This window comes from Sparus aurata, chromosome 6 (assembly GCF_900880675.1).
Source record: "Sparus aurata chromosome 6, fSpaAur1.1, whole genome shotgun sequence".
Lineage (NCBI taxonomy): Eukaryota > Metazoa > Chordata > Actinopteri > Spariformes > Sparidae > Sparus > Sparus aurata.
In genome coordinates, this window is record NC_044192.1 from 5,204,853 (window position 1) to 5,223,444 (window position 18,592).

An 18,592-nucleotide genomic window follows, 5' to 3' on the forward strand; every position below is an offset into this window, starting at 1 on the left:
CCAAGTCTCTAAAACTACCAGCAACTAAGTCCAACATGTGCATTTAAAGGAAGAATCTAAAATAGCCACATTTCTAAATGCGGTTCTGAAACTAGATTTACCACAGCGTCACTCTCCCATTAGAGCGCGTTGGCTGCGCGCCTTTGCACAGACAGTAACGCAGTCAGCGCATGCGGTCATCTTCCACCGGCGGCAGCGCAGTCGCACTCTGGCAAAGTTTGCCTGTTTGTGAACGGTTTGTCGACATAGTTTGCTGCCAGAGTCAGCGCATGCGAACTCTTAGTCTGATGATCTGTGTCAAAATTCTTTGATGCGCGCGCGCATGCGCTGACTCTGGCAAAGCTCGCTGCCGCCGGTGGAAGATGATTCTCATAGAGTTTTTGCGAACTTTGCCAGAGTTGTTTCTCAATTTTACACGAAGGTGAACCCGCTGGAAGGGTCATTGAAAAAAGTCCGCATATGGGCTGAGCAGCGCTGCTTTGTCCCCCACGTGAAACCGCCTTCTCTGCCTTTAAACCACAAAATACTACAGCAACAGAAACGCACAACTTCACACACAAAGTCAAATCACATTTAATAACCCCTAAAAGTCACCTGCATGCAAAGCTGCCTTACCTAAATGTCCTCACAGACGTTGGTGGTAATGATGATGTTGTAGGAGGTGGTGGGATTCAAAAAAATGAAGAAGAAATATCGAGAGAAACGTCCTGAAATATCCAATAAAATCCACCGAAAGAGACGTGACAGCTGAATTATCTGCTGACGTGAAATTTTCTGCGTGTAAAATTAAAGTTGGAGAAGAGCAGCATGGTGCTCGTGTTTGTGTTTGTGTCCTGTCTGGCGACAGGCCGACACAGCAGCTGTACTTTTTGCTCTGGGACTAAGCGAAGGGGCGGATCGTCGAGGGAGGAGCGTGTAGTCGTCATGACGACGTAGGGGCACGAGGACTGTCAGGATTCCCCTTGGGGGCTGAACTTCAGCACAAAGTCTCTCCCTGCAGTTTCCTCCTCTTCTTCTGCCTCAGAGCTCTTTTCCGTGTTTTAATGACAAACTGCTCTCAGCGCTCCGCTCGCAGCTTCTACATGATTTTGTCTGCAGTTTCTCCTCCGTGTGAAACTGAGAAACAACTGGCAAAATTCACAAAAACCTCTGTGAGAATCATCTTCCAGCGGCTTCATCAGCTGTAAAGAGTCTCTCGGTCTCTGTTTTAGCTGCTGCATCGTTTTTTTTTTGTTTTTTGTTTTTTGTTTTCTTGGAGGTAGTTTCAGAGCTCAGCTGTTACTGCAGGTAAAACTGAAGACCTTTTATGTGTGAAGGCCACAAAACCATGTTAAATGTGTGTGTGTGGTGTTGACTTGTTGTGTTTCCTCCCTTCAGACCTGGAGGAGAGGAGGACGTGTTCAGCCTGCAGCCGGAGACTGACTGTGTCTGTGCGGGCTGAGAACCAGGAAGTGAGCCGGTTGACTCTGTTAGACTGCAGCGTGGTTCCAATTACGGAGGAGCCTGTTAGAGATATTTAGTGGAGCTTTAAAACTCTGCTCATTTCTGTGTCACATATAGATTTAGATTGTCTGTAGGTTCTGACTCGGAGATGAAAGCGGGTTAAACCCCGTTCCAGTCCGGCGGGGAGGACCGGAGCCTCCGCCTCAGCTCCGCCGCTCCTCAGCTGCTGCTCCTCGGTGTGACTGCTGCGCTCTGACCGACCGGGAGCCGCCTGCTGTATAAACCTGACAACAGCGATTCATTAACACACTGTAGAGTTATCATCAGCTGGGCTGTATGTGACTGTCACCCAGCTGGAAGAACAAATAACAGATGAGATGTCCTGCTGCCTCCTGTAACTTTATAAGATGCTTTGTGATTTTTTAATCTATTTAATTATTGTTTTTGCTGTGGTTCATAAATGTATTCTTTGATTTTGAAACAGTAGCCTTATAATGTTGTTATTTAGCCTCTCTGAAATGTTATTAACAGTATTAACTGTTTGTAGTAACAGTAGAGAGTTTTCGCAGTTACTCATTGTGTTCTCCTGATAAAGAAACCTGTCAGTAAGTGTTCAGTTGGTTTCAAAGCTGCTTGAACCTTTTTGATGAGTGGGTCGTTTTTACTTTCAAACACAGAAAGATGCAGTGAAACTGTGAGTTCCTGCCAGCAGGTGGAGACATCTGCTGTATTCCAGCTTTCAGCTCTGACTTTGAAGTCGTCCTGTGTTGTGTTCAGGTGCAGGTTGTGGACGGTCCTGATGAGAGTGGAGAGATGTTGACTGAATAAAGTGAAAACCTTCAGTTCTGTCTGAAGTCCACAGAACATCTTTAATCTGTGAGTGTCTGCTGTTGACTACAGCGGCCATGAAGAACACAAAAGGCTGTTCAACAAGTCTGTTAGCTTGTTCTGTTCTCTAACATGATGGAAACAGTTTGAGGTCATGAAAACATAATTATGTTTATTCTATTTCAGCCAATAGTTCCTTTATAATCTACAAACTGTTAACTGGAACGAGCTCTGATTGGAAGCAGAGTTAAACAGAATAAAATGAGTTTCAGGTCAAAGCGTCCATTTATTTTTAATGCAGACTAGTTTACATAACTTACATAACTTCCTTTAACATGTTGGTAGTCTTTCAGTCTCTCCTCAAAGGTCCTCAGGAGCTGCAGGAGCTCCTGTTTGTGATCAGGAGGTAGAGCGGGTTGTCTAATCAGAAGGTTGCTGGGTCGATTCCCAGCTCGTCCACCTGATGAACAGTTGTCACCTTGCTTGGCAGCTTCTGTGACTGTATGAATTACTGTAAGTCACTTTGGACAAAAGCGTCTGATAATGTAACATGTAATGTAATAAAACACCTAAAGTGAGATGATGTCCTGTAATTTAACTGGCTCTAGTTTTCAAAGTCAAAGCGCTGCAGGACAGATTCTTCCTCTGATGGCTGTGAAGAAAGGAGGGACAGCAGCTGTCAGTCAACTTATTCTGTTAGTTTGTCTCTGCTGTCCCACAATGACGACAACTGAGAGTGAAAGTGGAACCAACAAGAAGAATTCATCCAGAGTTCTGGTCACAGTTTATTACTGATACAGTTTTATTGACACTTGATATAAATGCTGGAAGTACAAACCATAGAAATAAACATCACCATCAACATACAACCACAACAGTCTGACCTTAACTCCTTATCAATAGAGTTACATTAATAACAATGTTAGTAACAAAAATATATTTCCCTCTTTCTTTCTTTGTGAAACAAATGATTGTTTACATTCTCTATAAACAAATGATGATTTTTCCTCTTTACAAAAGACACCAGACAAGATGCTTCTTGACTGTTTGAATTGGGAATCCTTTTTCTTTTTTAATTGTCTTCAGCAAAATAAATATATGTAATATGACACTGTGTTCAACTTAAAGGGCAGTACACAAAACAATACTAACAGAAAACTCTGCTGACTAAATCTGTGGCTGAGTTACAAAAGGGATGCAGAGTTTGGCAGAATGACTGAAACTACCTTAAAAATTGTTCTGTAACATGATAGAAACAGTTTGAGGTAATATAAACATAATTATGTTTATTCTATTTCAGCCAATAGTTCCTCTTAATCTACAAACTGGACGAGTTAACTGGAACGAGCTCTGATTGGAAGCTGAATTAAACGGAATAAAATAAGTTTTCAGGTCAAAGCGTCCCATTTTTTAAACGCAGACATTTATCAGTTAACATAACTTCCTTTAACATGTTGGTAGTCTCCCTGAATTCTCGACACTGCTTGATCCAGTTTAAAATTCTGCACAGGCTGCATCACTCAAGAGTAAAATTACAGAGAATCTTTCCAGAAATATCATCTGTGAAACATGTAACCAAGCGGAGGCAAACCTGCTTCAGTTATACACTATAGAAGCTCTGCACTTAATTATTTATTTACTTGTTTTTGTATTTTTCTATTTTCTCTCCCAGCTATTGTTTTTCATTTATTTACTTATTTACTTTGTGATCAGGAGGTAGAGCGGGTTGTCTAGTAATCGGAAGGTTGCTGGTTCGATTCCCGGCTCGTCCAAGCTGCACGTCAAAGTTTCCACCTGATGAACAGTTGTCACCTTGCATGGCAGCTTCTGCCATCAGTGTGTGAATGTGTGAAACGGACAAGTGTTGTAAAGCAGCTTTGAGCGCTCAGAAGACGGGAAAAGTTCTGTAGAAATACGAGTCAATTTATCATGTGCTAATTCATTGACAGGTGTTATTTGTGCACCGTGGATGTTGCTGAGTGCAGACAGACGTGACACACCAGCTGCTGATGGTCCAGACAGAGTTTGAGCTGCTCACTGTGCAGACTGCAGAGACTCAGTGGAGCTGCTGAAGTCCTCCTCTGTCCACTCCTTCAACAGCAGGTCTGTAAGTTGAGGTGGTAACCTTCTTGAGGACCGTCTCTTACAAAGTGGACACTCCTGTATGTGTGTGTCTGTCCAGCACTTGTGCAGACAGTCTTTACAGAAGCTGTGGCTGCATGACAGGACGAAAGGCTCTTTAAAGATGTCCCTGCAGATAGGACAGGTGAGATCCTCCTCTGGATGTGAATCCATGTTCTCCTGTGACAAGACAGTTAAAATAAGTCAATATTAGCTTTAATGATGACATTTTCCTGATCCAACACAACAGTACACTGCTGTGTATTACACGTGAATGAATGCCAGTCTCCAAAACTAACCAGAGGAGCTTAAAGTCCTAAAAAAGGTGCAGCTGTGGTTCAGGGGTAAAACCAGTGTCTTGTTATAGGGAAGTTGCTGGTTTGATTCTCCTGGTCTGCATGTTGAAGTGTCTTTGGGCAAGAAACTGAACCTCAACCTGCTCCTGATGAGCTGGTCAGCATGACAGCCACCATCAGTGTATGAATGTATGAATTACTGTGAGTCTCTTTGGACAAAAGCTTCTGATAAATGTAACATGTGATGTAATAAAACACATAAAAGTGAGATGATGTCCTGTAATTTAATTGGTTCTTGCTTTCAAATTCAAAACCTACGGAAGCCCTATAGGGCCATGCATTCATACATTTTATTTCCTCCGTTTTCCCGTGATAACAAGTTAATTTAATTTGTTTTCCCGAGAAGACGATATAATTAATTTGAGATCTTGAGAAAACATAACTTTAGTGTAGTATATTAAATCATGTCATGTAATTAAAACAGTAGCAAAGTAACAGGCTACAGTTAAAACAAGTAGTCTGTTGTTGTCAACATAACAATAATATTGAAGAAGAAACCTCTCTCTCTCTCTGAGTGAGTGAGTGAGTGAGTGTGCTGTGAGCGGAGCGATTGATTGGTTGTTCAGCGATTTACAAACGTGGTATCAAGATGCTGATTGAACAGGACTCAGGATCAGGTGTTGTCACCAGCTTCATCAGCAACATCACCAGAAAGTCTCTGCTGGTGGGCCAGCATAATTAATGGGACCTTGCTGGTCCTCCAGCTAAACCAGCACCAAACCAGCATGGAAATCATGCTGGTTTGGTGCTGTTTTTTTCCAGCAGGGGAGGAAGCACAGCATTAAGATGTCCGTGTCCTCGTCAGTGTCAGTGGAGGGCTGCAGCCTGGCAGTGTGTCAGGCATGGCAAAATAGTTTCGCCCATCCGAAAAGTGCCGTCGGGATGTAAGCCATGACCTGAGCCTGCACTGGAAGGTGAAGAACAGGGGAAGCAGGTAAATGAGGAGGAGGCAGATGAGGAAGAACGGTACAGTCAGGTGAGTGTGGGAGAGCAGGAGGAGACAGGAGAGAAGGAGAAATACAAAACCAAAGAAAAAGAATGCAGGTAACGGAGCGGCAGGTGGTGGACGAAACAGTGGAAACACAAACTATTTAAACAAATCAGAGCTGCCCGTTTTATCAGGAACTTTTTAAAGCTTGGAATAATTTCAAACAAAGGAACAAAGACAGTTATCGGAGGCGCCAGGCTGGATGTACAGGACGAGTCCACTCCAGGGCTGAGGGGCGTCCTGAGGGACGCAGGTGTCCTGACTCTGAGGCAGGTGGTGGAGGTGACAGGGAGAGACCAGCAGGATGGCGAGGCCTTGGCAGAGCGGCTGGGGGTCAGGTCCACAAGGGTAATACATCTGATCCTCAAAAAGTGTAGGAACAAGTTGCAGGAAGAAGAAGTCCTGATGTTGAAGGAGTATGGCGAAGGGGTAGAGGAGCCAGACACAGAGGACACTTTCTCTGATTCCAAACCTGGAGGGATCCTCAGGGCAACTGGTGAACAGGTCTATAAAGACAGGGCTAGATCTTCACACAGCAAATGGAAAAGCTCTGTATAAAAAGTGTGTTGTTGTTTTAAACAAAAAAAGACTGGAGACACGAAGAGACAGCGTTTGGAGAGGACAAAGACAGATGCCGGGGACTGAACAGCCAGGATGGAGAAGCTACATGGAGCCATCGCTGTAAAAAATGAGTCTCCTTTTTGTAAACTGCCTGAAACAATCTTTCACTGTATAAAAACAGACTGGAAACACAACTCCTCCTCCTCCTCCTCCAAACAGATGACATCATTAAAACACCACATCTTGATAAAAACATTAAGACTCTTCATTAGTTTGTAAAAATGTAAATCAATAAAAACTCTTGTCCTAACTAACGCAATGAAAACTCTTCCTCACTGGCTTTCCGTTCCTCTCAGTTTACTTCTTCTTGTCAAATAAATCGCCATCTTTGCTTCACCTGTTGGAAAATGTAGAAGCTGCCATTTCTCCATATCGAGATTAAAACACTTTGTGCCAAATACAAAAACATTCTTTGACCACACTTCATTAAAACACTCTTTTAAAAATGTTAAAAACTTCTAAAAGCCTGTCACACTCTAAAATACATTTAGAGTTCTTTAACAAAATGGTTGTTTTGAAAGAAGTTCTGTTATAAAAGGTATTTTAAAAGTCTCTCTCTCTCTCAGAGCCACTTCCTTCTGCCACACAGACCGCTTAGCTTTCGTTATGACAGGCAGCGTCGATAAAGAGCTTTACGCGCCCCCTCTACCTCTCTCTCCCCCTACCGACTTTTTTGCGAACTTTGCCAGAGTTGTTTCTCAATTTCCCACAGAGGAGAACCCCCTGGAAACGTCTTTTATAAAACCTCGCTCGGGCTGAGCGACCGCCTTTTCTGCCTTTAAATCACAAAAACACTACAACAACAGAAACGCACAACTGCACACAACGTCAAATCACATTAATAACCCCTAAAAGTCACCTGCATGCAAAGCTGCCTTACCTAAATGTCCTCACAGACGTTGGTGATGATGATGTGAAGAAAATGAAGAAGAAATATCCAATAAAATCCACCGAGAGAAACGTGAAATGTTCTGCGTGTGAAATTAGAGTCGGAGAAGAGCAGCATGGTGTTTGTGTCCGAGTCTGGTGTGCAGCTCCTTTATATAGCCGCTACATGACCTCTCCTTCCCCTCACGCTCGTGTTCCTGTGGGGATGACAGAGCCCAGTGGGCAGCCACTTATACCTCCACAGCAGAGCCGGCCCTGGACAGGGCCCAGTGGCCCAGTGGGAATGACAGCCCTGCAGGAAGCGCAGTGCTTCCCTGTGCTTCCTGTACTTAAGTACAGTCATTCCTGCCTGTGCTTCCTCTCAAAAATGTCTGAAACAAATAAATAATCCCCCTGCAAATAAACTGAACACATCTGGTGGCTTTTCACCAGGAAGACCAGCTTGTTGTGTTTTGGTGCTGGTCTATGCTGGTTTTTCTGCAGGTCACGTGCTTCCTGTACTTCCAAAGTGTAGATGTATACATGAAGTCAGCTTCAAACATCAGTCATGAGAGGTTCAGTTGTTGTGCTTTGTAAGGGCCTCTTCTCCAGCTCGCCTTTAACGCAAACACAGAGCTGATAACGGCTCCGGGGCCCCGGGACAATGTAAACGTCACACAGGCCTCACTCCTCAACTCACAGTAAGAGGAAACAAACCATCACTATTAAAGCTCTGAATGTGTAACTGTGCAGACACCTCACTGAACACGGACTAACACTCCTGTCATTGGCTGGTTAGGAGGCTGGGCCTCACAGCACTATCACTGTATATTAGCATGTTGACATTTAAAAAAAAAAATACTTTATTTAAACAAATAACAAATAACAATGCATGAACGATGACAAACTCACATAAAAACATATTTATTTAACATTTTTTAGTAAATTCACACCTTCTTTGAGAATCCAAACTGAAAGATTATCATGGTGGTGTACATCACATTTCAACAGCCAACATACAACAGATATAGGTGAGGTAGCAGCGTGACCACACGTCCTCTTTTACCCGGACATGTCCTCTTTTGGGGGGCTGTCCGGCCTGTCCGGGGTTTTGAGTTTGTCCTTAGTCGTGATTTTTCCCTGTTCCTTTGTGATGCTAAGATAAAGTACACGCTACACAAAGTGATATGTAAAATATGTAGGACCAAACTCACATACCACGTGATGACCAGCAACCTGAGAGCCCACCTGTCAACACTACATCCAGGCAAGCTGGAAGAGGAGGAGGGGTCTGACTTTTAATTAAAAAAAACAAAACAAAACAGTCGTGTGTTTTTCTTCTGAAAACATCATTGCCTGGCTGTTGACATTGACTGATACACACTGCCCTCTGGTGGACAGAACATGTACAACTTAAGTTTGATACCAATATAGGTCTTACTGAAGGCTTTTAACGGTCAAATATTATTAATAAATATTCGAATATATTTGAATATTAATATTAATAAACAAACGAACTTCGAATATGATTTTTGGCGAAAGAAAAGGGAGAAATGCCGAAACGCAAATGCACTTTTACAGACGAAATGCGGAAAAAGTACCCGTGTTTTCGCCAGGGTCGTGAAAAAATGGGAGGCAGAGTGTCTGCAAAGCTGGGACGTGTGTGTCCGTGGCAAACTAATATAAGACTCTAACGACCAACAAGTTCATATCAGAGCACAGAACCGATGTGCAAGCGGAGCTCTTCTGCTCTTCTGCAAAACTGACCGAGTATTTTGTACAACCTGGCAAAGTAGAAGACATGATTAATGCTGCTGAGGGCGTTTTGACATTTCATACAGTCAAACATCACAGCAGCTACAGGTTGATGGACTGCACCAGTACTTTGTTAAAAAGGGCATTCCCAGATTCAGACACAGCAAAAACAGTCTCAAGCGCACGCACCAAAACAGAGACCATGTTCAACAGTGTAACAGCGCCACACTCTGGTGAAATCGCGCTGGAGGCGCTCAAAGAAAAACAATACTGTGGCATTGCTACTGATGGAAGAAACCACGGGGCAGTAAAGATATTCCCAATAATAATACAGTACTTTGACTGGAAGACAGGTGGTGTACAGTCAACATTGATAGAGCTAAAAGACACACCTAATGAGACCGCAGACACCATCGCACAATACTTGATTGAGACATAAAAAAACAAACTATTTGTCTGAAAAATGTATTGCATTTACTGGTGACAAGTGCAGCACAAATGTTGGAGGAATCAGACGTGATGAAGGGGGAATAATGTGTTTGCAAATGTGAAGAGATCGCTGCAGAACAAGACGGTACAAACAGTACAAACAGTACCAACTCTCCCCTACCTGCTTAAAACATGTGACACCATTAAAAATGTGTAAAGTAACGAACACATGATAGTTCATAAAGTTTAACTCCACCAATGTTACACTTAATTATTAATTACTCTGATTGGAGCTAAATTAAACAGAATAAAATGTGTTTTCAGGTAAAAGCACAACATTTTTTAAATGAAGACATTCAATAGTTTACAAACAGGATGATAAAACTGCAGCTCAGGAGCCACAGCGGGTTGTCTAGTAATCACTGGTTCTAATCCCGGCTCCTCCAAGCTGCATGTCCAAGTGTCCTTGAGCAAGATCCTGAACCTCAAATTTCTCCTGATGAACAGTTGTCACCTTGCATGGCAGCTTCTGCCATCAGTGTGTGAATGTGTGAATCTGACAAGTGTTGTAAAGCAGCTTTGAGCGGTCAGTAGACGGGAAAAGTTCTGTAGAAATAAAAGTCCATTTCTCATGTGCAAATTCATTGACAGGTGTAATTTGTGCACGGCGTGTGTTGCTGAGTGCAGACAGACGAGACACACCAGCTGCTGATGGTCCAGACAAACCAGCAGACCTGAGCTGCTCACTGTGCAGACTGCATAAAGGGTGGTAACATTTTTGATGACCTTCTCTTACAAAGTGGACACTCCTGTATCTGTGTGTCTGTCCAGCACTTGTGCAGACAGTCTTTACAGAAGCTGTGGCTGCATGACAGGACGAAAGGCTCTTTAAAGATGTCCCTGCAGATAGGACAGGTGAGATCCTCCTCTGGATGTGAATCCATGTTCTCCTGCTGAAACATGCTGTGTGGAGTGCTGCAGCAGGTTCCACTGTTCTGCTCCTTCATCAAACTCTGACACTGATTGAAGCTTTGCAACATGTTCGCTTTCACAATCTGAGAGAGAAATGACAAAACAAACAAATCAGTGAGGTAGCAGAGCGAGTTAACACTATTCCACTGATCTACAGGACACAGTTACACAACAGTGTATTCTACAGTGTAGCAGCAAATGCAGGACAGCAGAAAACTGCTGACAAGTAAACAGTGCCGACTTTAACATGTGTAAATTCTCAGCTTTGCTGATATTCTATGAGAAATAAAATGCATCCAACAAGTCTCAGAAGAGTGATCAGGTGCTGGATCAACTAAGAGGATTCGACTGTTACTCTTGTTACTGTACTGTAGGCTACTAAAGTTGAATTTTTAAATAAACTTTTACATTTAGTATTTTTATTCTACATTTTTTCCTCCACTACATTTATTTGACATTAGTTTCTAGATCAAGATTTGATACGAAGGTTAATGTGACAAGCTTTTAAAATGAAACACATTGGTGAAGTTTAAACCAGTCAGGAAGACACGGACCTGCATAATCGATAGTTCCACTCATACAATCACGACTAATGATAATAACATAATCATCTTTATTATGATTTCTATTAATAATAGTGATCAATTACATTGGATAGACGAACGATTCTGGCTTTTTACATGTAGGCTATTCTGCTAACACAGTGAGAAAAGGGAAAAGTTGTATTAAAAATCAATACAAACAAGCAAACACTCCACAGATCACTCAACTGGTCCAAACAACAGAACAGATCACTGAGCAGCTGGTCAGCACCAGTATCGTAGCGCCCCCTGGTTGTTGTGGCGAATGACACACCACGGAATCAGTTACAACCCCTGCTGCAAGTTGAGCAGTGAGGCACATGAGAGTGAATGGGATGCAGAGTTTGGCAGTAAAGAACTAAAACTACCTCCACAAAAAAACAAAAACAAACAAAAATACATTAAAAACTACGAAGCAGCTGAAACAGAGACCGGGAGACTCTTTACAGCTGATGAAGCCGCTGGAAGATGATTCTCACAGAGTTTTTAGCGAGTTGTTTCTCTATTTCACAGTAAAAGAACTTCACAGCAACAGAAACGCACAACTTCACACACAAAGTCAAATCACATTAATAACCCCTAAAAGTCACCTGCATGCAAAGCTGCCTTACCTAAATCTCCTCACAGACGTTGGTGGTGATGATGATGTTGTAGGAGGTGGTGGGATTCAAAATGAAGAAGAAATATCTAGAGAAACGTCCCGAAATATCCAATAAAATCCACCGAGAGAGACGTGACAGCTGAATTATCTGCTGACGTGAAATATTCTGTGTAAAATTAGAGTTGGAGAAGAGCAGCATGGAGCAGCATGGTGTTAGTATCCTGTCTCCTCTGTGATCCTGTCTGGCAGCTCGCGGACTTTATATAGCCGCGACACTCTCCTCCGGTGATCCGTCCAATAAGCCAGGAGGGGACGAGCTCGCTCGAGCTGTCAAGTGACGAGCCCCGCTGCTGGCAGACTGGTAGTATATATATATATCCATCTTCACTCGGTGAGCGTTGCACAAGGTCTCTCCCTGCAGTTTCTTCTTTTCCTCTTTTCTGTGTTTTGATCACAAACTGCTCTCAGCTCTCCGCGCGCAGCTTTTAGATGATTTTGTCTGCAGTTTTTCCTCTTTGTGAAATTGAGAAACGAAATTCGCAAAAACCTCTGTGAGAATCATCTTCCAGTGGCTTCATCAGCTGTAAAGAGTCTCCCGGTCTCTGTTTTAGCTGCTTCATTATTTGTTTGTTTGTTTCTTGGAGGTAGTTTCAGAGCTCAGCTGTTACTGCAGGTAAAACTGAAGACCTTTTATGTGTGAAGGCCACAAAACCATGTTAAATGTGTGTGTGTGGTGTTGACTTGTTGTGTTTCCTCCCTTCAGACCTGGAGGAGAGGAGGACGTGTTCAGCCTGCAGCCGGAGACTGACTGTGTCTGTGCGGGCTGAGAACCAGGAAGTGAGCCGGTTGACTCTGTTAGACTGCAGCGTGGTTCCAATTACGGAGGAGCCTGTTAGAGATATTTAGTGGAGCTCTAAAACTCTCACAGCTCATCTATGTGTCACATATAGATTTAGATTGTCTGTAGGTTCTGACTCTGAGATGAAAGCGGGTTGAACCCCGTTCCAGTCCGGCGGGGAGGACCGGAGCCTCCGCCTCAGCTCCGCCGCTCCTCAGCTGCTGGTCCTCGGTGTGACTGCTGCGCTCTGACCGACCGGGAGCCGCCTGCTGTATAAACCTGACAACAGCGATTCATTAACACAGTGTAGAGTTATGATCAGCTGGGCTGTATGTGACTTTAATATAATTACCTCGCGTCCTCCCATGTACAAACAAATGTCTGAGTGACAAGAAGTCTGTTTATTTCTAAAGTTTCTTAAGTTGCTATACGATGTTTGACAAATGTTCAGCTTTATTGTTTTACCACATGTGATTCTTGAAGGTGTTAATGAGAAGCAGAACAACTGTGACTGTGTCCTCCTGCTGAGTTTGTGATTTTTAGATGTATTTATTTTTTTTGCTCTGGTTTATACAGCAGGCGGCTCCCGGTCGGTCAGAGCGCAGCAGTCACACCGAGGAGCAGCAGCTGAGGAGCGGCGGAGCTGAGGCGGAGGCTCCGGTCCTCCCCGCCGGACTGGAACGGGGTTTAACCCGCTTTCATCTCCGAGTCAGAACCTACAGACAATCTAAATCTATATGTGACACAGAAATGAGCTGTGAGAGTTTTAGAGCTCCTCCGTAATTTAAACAATGCTGCACTTCCTGGTTCTCAGCCCGCACAGACACACACGGAGGCTGAATCACACAAACACGCATCAACTGTTGTTTCTCCGCCCGGATTTGATCAAAACGGGAACAGACAGCGATTATAAAGACATCAATATGTTAGTTGTCATTAACGAGCCGGTGTCGGTTTTAATGTTTTTCCGCGAACTGGGATGGAGTGAAAGAGGAAGAGGCGATGAGCCCTGCAGGAGACACAACCACCGCATTTTTTTTTTAAATAAAGACATTTATTAGTTTACAAACTGGATGACAAAACTGAATCCCTGACGAGTAATGGAAGTTTTGTCGACTAAGCTTAATCCTTTAACAAATAGTGTTTCAGTCTCTCCTCAAAGGACCTCAGGGAGATTACAGAGTCCAGCGCACACCGTGAATGAGCGATGACAAACGGGAACTGATGGAAACATCTTTCTGTGGTCGAAGGTAAAACCACCGACTCATATCAAAAAGTTCGGTTGGTTTCAAAGCTTCTGCTTTTATAGCAGAAACCAACCGAACAACATGACAGGTTTCTTTATCAGGAGAACACAATGGGTAACTGCGAAAACTCTCTACTGTTACTACAAACAGTTAATACTGTTAATAACATTTCAGAGAGGCTAAATAACAACATTATATACTGTTTCAAAATCAAAAATTACATTTATTAACCACAGCAACAAATTAATTAAATTATACATATATAGGCCTATACACACACACACACACACACACACACACACACAAACACACTCGCATACACACTTTAGGTCCTAATTCCATTTCCCCTTCCATTAAATCACAGACAGGAAACGAATAAGGGGAAGTGAAGACACAGAGAGAGGAAGCTGTTTCGTGCCTCCTTACTTTATGGAAAGTCCTCCCATGTACAAACAAATGTCTGATTGACAAGAAGTCTGTTTATTTCTAAAGTTTCTTAAGTTGCTATACGATGTTTGACAATTTTTCAGCTTTATTGTTTTACCACATGTGATTCTTGAAGGTGTTAATGAGAAGCAGAACAACTGTGACTGTGTCCTCCTGCTGAGTTTGTCATTTTTTAATCTATTTAATTATTGTTTTTGCTGTGGTTAATAAATGTATTCTTTGATTTTGAAACAGTAGCCTTATAATGTTGTTATTTAGCCTCTCTGAAATGTTATTAACAGTATTAACTGTCTGTAGTAACAGTAGAGAGTTTTTCAGTTACCCATTGTGTTCTCCTGATAAAGAAACCTGTCAGTAAGTGTTGTTCGGTTGGTTTCAAAGCTTCTGCTTTATTACTTTTTGATGAGTGGGTGGTTTTACTTTCCAACACAGAAAGATGCATGAAGCTCTGAGTTCCTGGAATGTGACGAGTCATTCTGACTTGTCAGTATCTTTGTGTGTGTGAGTCTGTGTGATTGTGTTTTTAGGGGGTGATGAGAGGATGATCACAGGTTTCTCTCTGACTTTCTTCCCCTGCAGTATTCGTCGTGGTTACCAGGTGTATAAGCAGGTGTGTTCAGCCTGCCACAGTATGGAGTACCTGGCCTTCAGAAATCTGGTGGAGTGTCACACACAGAGGCCGAGGTCAAGGTGATCTCTGAGGAGAAATAAGAGTTCATGGTGGAAAAGTTTTAAATGGACCAGACTGTATCCACATGTGTAATAATGGTGTTCAAGTTTTTTGGTTATTAGTAGAATGAAACTGTGAGTTCCTGCCAGCAGGTGGAGACATCTGCTGTATTCCAGCTTTCAGCTCTGACTTTAAAGTCGTCCTGTGTTGTGTTCAGGTGCAGGTTGTGGACGGTCCTGATGAGAGTGGAGAGATGTTGACTGAATAAAGTGAAAACCTTCAGTTCTGTCTGAAGTCCACAGAACATCTTTAATCTGTGAGTGTCTGCTGTTGACTACAGCGGCCATGAAGAACACAAAAGGCTGTTCAACAAGTCTGTTAGCTTGTTCTGTTCTCTAACATGATGGAAACAGTTTGAGGTCATGAAAACATAATTATGTTTATTCTATTTCAGCCAATAGTTCCTTTATAATCTAGCTCAAGTTTTCAAAGTCAAAGCGCTGCAGGACAGATTCTTCCTCTGATGGCTGTGAAGAAAGGAGGGACAGCAGCTGTCAGTCAACTTATTCTGTTAGTTTGTCTCTGCTGTCCCACAATGACGACAACTGAGAGTGAAAGTGGAACAACAAGAAGAATTCATCCAGAGTTCTGGTCGCAGTTTATTACTGATACAGTTTTATTGACACTTGATATAAATGCTGGAAGTACAAACCATAGAAATAAACATTACCATCAACATACAACCACAACAGTCTGACCTTAACTCCTTATCAATAGAGTAACATTAATAACAATGTTAGTAACAAAAATATATTTCCCTTCTTTCTTTCTTTCTTTCTTTCTTTGTGAAACAAATGATTGTTTACATTCTCTATAAACAAATGATGATTTTTCCTCTTTACAAAAGACACCAGACAAGATGCTTCTTGACTGTTTGTGTTGAGTCCTTTTCTCATAAGAACAATTCAACACCAGACAGTCTGCAAAATTCATAATAAAAAGTCCTTGTTCATCTGTTAATTGTCTTTACCAAAATAAATATATGTAATATGACACCGTGTTGAACTTAAAAGGCAGTACACAAAACAATACTGACAGAAAACATCAGCTGACTAAATCTGTGGCTGAGATACAAAAGGGATGCAGAGTTTGGCAGAATCACTGAAACTACCTTAAAAAAAAGGTGGAAATTGACCAATTGACTTATTTTTACTGAAGAAAAGAAGTCTGTTAGCTTGTTCTGTTCTGTAACATGATTTAAACAGTTTGAGGTCATGAAAACATAATTATGTTTATTCTATTTCAGCCAATAGTTCCTTTATAATCTACAAACTGTTAACTGAAACGAGCTCTGATTGGAAGCCGAGTTAAACAGAATAAAATGAGTTTTCAAGTCAACGCGTCCAATTTTCTAAATGAAGACATTCATAAGTTTACAATCAGGATGATAAAACTGAATCATAGACACAAGTAATGAACGTTTTGTCGACATAGTTTCATTTAACATGTTTGTAGTCTTTCAGTCTCTCCTCAAAGATCCTCAGGAGCTGCAGGAGCTCCTGTTTGTGATCAGGAGGAACCATGGGTTATCCAGTAATTGGAAGGTTGCTGGTTCATCCAAGCTGCATGTCAAAGTTTCCACCTGATGAACAGTTGTCACCTTGCATGGCAGCTTCTGCCATCAGTGTGTGAATGAGTGAAACTGACAAGTGTTGTAAAGCAGCTTTGAGCGGTCAGTAGACAGGAAAAGTTCAATGTACATAAGAGTCCATTTAGCAAAATTCAAGAAGCGTCTACACCGGCTGCTGAGAGACAGAGTTTGAGAAGACTGCAGAGACTCAGTGGAGCTCATCAACTCCTTCAACAGCAGGTCTGTAAAGTCAGGTGGCATCCTTCTTGATGACCTTCTCTTACAAAGTGGACACTCCTGTGTCTGTGTGTCTGTCCAGCACTTGTGCAGACAGTCTTTACAGAAGCTGTGGCTGCATGACAGGACGAAAGGCTCTTTAAAGATGTCCCTGCAGATAGGACAGGTGAGATCCTCCTCTGGATGTGAATCCATGTTCTCCTGCTGAAACATGCTGTGTGGAGTGCTGCAGCAGGTTCCACTGTTCTGCTCCTTCATCAAACTCTGACACTGATTGAAGCTTTGCAACATGTTCGCTTTCACAATCTGAGAGAAAAATGACAAAACAGGACAAAACAAACAAGTCAGTGAGGTAGCAGAGCGAGTTAACACTATTCCACTGATCTACAGGACACAGTTACACAACAGAAACATTAAAAAATAGCTTTTATTTTTTCATAATAAGAAGCAAAAACAGGACATCTTTAAAGTAGTCAGTGTTTTTTGGGTTTTAGACACAGGCCTAAAGTAACAAATGCACAGATTTAAGCCTGGCAGAGACACAATTATAGGCTGATAAATAACATGCCCTTAAATAATTCCAGATAGGCTTTAAAAGGGTGTAATTGCCTTAAATGCCTCTTGTGTCAGTTACCATCACATTGTAACCTAAATGCTGTTCTGTAATTATTCTATTCATTTATTTATTTATCTTAAGTCAATCAGCACCTGGCCTGTCTAAAACCTTCTAGATTTCTAGACATTTCACCACTTTTCTACCTTATTTTCAGCGAAACTGTAGCCTACAGTAATAGATGGTATACGTCCTTCGCTTTACGTCCTCTCGCACGCATTCACCGTACGTACGCTCTCTCTCTATTCCTGAAAGGGGCTACGCCTCTCTTACAACGCTATTTGCGCCACACACAACGTCGATGATCAGTAACTTTGGCGCAGTACTCCTTTGACGAGTGGTTAACAACACCGTCGGATAAACTCACCGTCTTAATTTGACCTTTTCAATGCTGTTTGCACTGACTGAAAAGTATAAGCAGGAGATTAGCGAGAGAAGGAGAGAGAGGGAACATCATCCGGCCAGCCTGATTTACTTTGAGGCGCTGAAGTGAGACTCAAAATCCGAGCTCGAGCCGCGGTTTGTGTCCCGCAGTGGGGCACATGAGAGTGAATGGGATGCAGTTTGGCAGAATAGACCTGAAACTACCTCCACAAAAAACAACAACAACAACTAAACAAAACATTAAAAATAACGAAGCAGCTATAACAGAGACCGGGAGACTCTTTACAGCTGATGAAGCCGCTGGAAGATGATTCTCACAGAGGTTTTATCGAGTTGTTTCTCAATTTCACAGCATAAGAACTGCACAACAACAGAAATGCACAACTTCACACACAAAGTCAAATCACATTAATAACCCCTAAAAGTCACCTGCATGCAAAGCTGCCTTACCTAAATGTCCTCACAGACGCTGGTGGTAATGATGATGATGTAGGAGGTGGTGGGATTCAAAATGAAGAAGAAATATCGAGAGAAACGTCCGGAAATATCCAATAAAATCCACCTAGAGAGACGTGACAGCTGAATTATCTGCTGACGTGAAATGTTCTGCGTGTTAAAATTAAAGCTGGAGAAGAGCAGCATGGTGTTTGTATCCTTGGCTGGTCCGTCGGACTTTTAAGGGGAAGTGCCTGCCCCTTCGTGATCATTCACTCCCACCGCTGAACGAGCCAATGCCGTCGCGAGCAGCAGGAGGGACAGACACCCTCCCACGCAGGGCCGCCTTAAGCTAATGTTAGGCCCCGGGGCTGAGAGGTTTTGTAGGCCCTCCATCCCCTCGATTCTCATTTTAAAAAAGCATAATATCTAGGTAATCTACATCACAAAATGCATTAGTTTCTTTCGAGACATACAACAGTGAATTTTCCCTCTTTGAGCCAGAAAACACCATAATATTGTTATTAAC

At 42.4% G+C, this 18,592-nt stretch overlaps 2 long non-coding RNA genes across 2 annotated transcripts; both read left to right on the forward strand.

The window, feature by feature from the left end:
- Positions 1-1,029: 1,029 nt before the first annotated feature.
- LOC115582654 (uncharacterized) lies at positions 1,030-2,307 on the forward strand. Its single transcript, XR_003984204.1, has 2 exons — positions 1,030-1,287; positions 1,378-2,307. It is a non-coding gene; the product is annotated as an uncharacterized LOC115582654 (long non-coding RNA).
- Positions 2,308-12,000: 9,693 nt separating this feature from the next.
- LOC115582653 (uncharacterized) lies at positions 12,001-12,941 on the forward strand. The gene is made up of 2 exons (XR_003984203.1): positions 12,001-12,235; positions 12,326-12,941. It is a non-coding gene; the product is annotated as an uncharacterized LOC115582653 (long non-coding RNA).
- Positions 12,942-18,592: the final 5,651 nt, after the last annotated feature.